Genomic DNA, 1,599 nt, shown 5'->3' with positions numbered 1-1,599 from the left:
TCAAAGAACGCGTGCATGCGGTTGGTCCTTCATGACAGCTTTGCGGTACATGTTTTCATGGTCATCGAGCTAGATGTGTGTCCGGTCGCCTGCGCGTGCAACACCATGCATGAGTAAGACTTGTTGCTGGCGAGTTGGTTGAAACCGACGGGGTACATTTTAGCGCAAACTATGCAAGAAAGGCACGAGTAAAAGTAGGAGAATGCAGACATTTCTGCGCCCTACTTTTCTGCTTTCTACTGCTTTTGCACGCATGCTATTACTTCAACACCATGCATGCTCACTTCTCTAGTAAGCGTATGATTCTTGCAGTACATGGAGTCGTATGAATTTACGAACCTCACTTGCAAACGTTTAAGTATTCGTAAATTTGTCAGCGCTGTCATTGTCAAACGCTGTCATAACTGTCAATGTTTCGCTTGGAGGGCAAGACTAAATTTTTCAGAACCCTGCGTTTTTATAACGTTTCGAGGCGCTATTTCAGCAATATTGTAACTGAAGTCACCACATAATGCGCGCGTATTCCGCATTTCACGATCGCAATCTATATATTCTCAACCGGTAGCTTTCGGTATATCCTTTTATGCACGCGCCAAACCAGCGCACTGTTTTTTGGCCGCACACAGTAAGGCTTTCATTTAAAAAAAAACCCCCTGCATATGCATGTTCATGACTGACTCCCTTGTAGCAAGGGAGTCATCTATTTCATGCAGGAGCGCCGACCAGAGTATTAAAATTACCTTTAGGAAAAAAAGGTGATCATCGGCTGCCACAAAGAGTCAGGTAGACGTGAGTCTCTTTTGACTCATTTTTTCAGGAGTGTACTGGACCCTTCGTCGTTTCATGCTGACTTAAAATTTCGTTATTGCAACCTCGCTTCTATCTTTCCACAGTTGCCTAAAACATAGCAGCATGCGACGAGAAAAGAACTGGTGATCAGTACCAACCTGTAACGCGCCAGTGAGACTTTGATTTACACGGATCTATGAAGAGATCTTTCCGGGAAATTATTAAATCCTCTTCGCTAATTTCCGAGTACAATAAGACCTCTGATTTCAATCACACAACAGAATTCGGGGACTTTCGCGCTAATAGAATTATTAAATCTCATATTTACTTCAACGCTAAATTTTATTGTCTTTCTTTAGTGCTGCGTTTTGTTGCGGTTTTACTCTCGCAGGCTTGTGCCAGCTAAGACCCGGGAGTGCAGCTCGCGCTCCTGGAGCAAATCCTGCGGGCGGCCGTGGCCAGTGGAACCCTAGACGTAGGACTCCAGCGATAGGGCATCTAAGATTCCCCTTTCCTTTGAATAAAGTTCCACTTGCTCTCTCTCTCACAGGCTCTCTCTTGGAGCTTGCGTCTGATCTCCCGCACCGTCTGTCAAGAAAAACGTCCATCATTAGCGTGTGTTCTCTCTTATTTGTGAGGCAGTTCTTACCCTTTTAGGCGTCATCATTCGGGTATAGAGAGACTTTAAAGTGTAATATTTTAATGCTTATTTTATAGTTCACTGCTTATGTCACTGATGCCTTCTCAGGACTTTTGAAAATGATGTTGGTATGAACCTTAGCCTCCTAGTTTACAAACAAATGATAAGGG

The sequence above is a fragment of the Rhipicephalus sanguineus genome, chromosome 10 (genome assembly GCF_013339695.2).
Source record: "Rhipicephalus sanguineus isolate Rsan-2018 chromosome 10, BIME_Rsan_1.4, whole genome shotgun sequence".
NCBI lineage: Eukaryota > Metazoa > Arthropoda > Arachnida > Ixodida > Ixodidae > Rhipicephalus > Rhipicephalus sanguineus.
Note: the sequence above shows the minus strand (reverse complement) of the source record.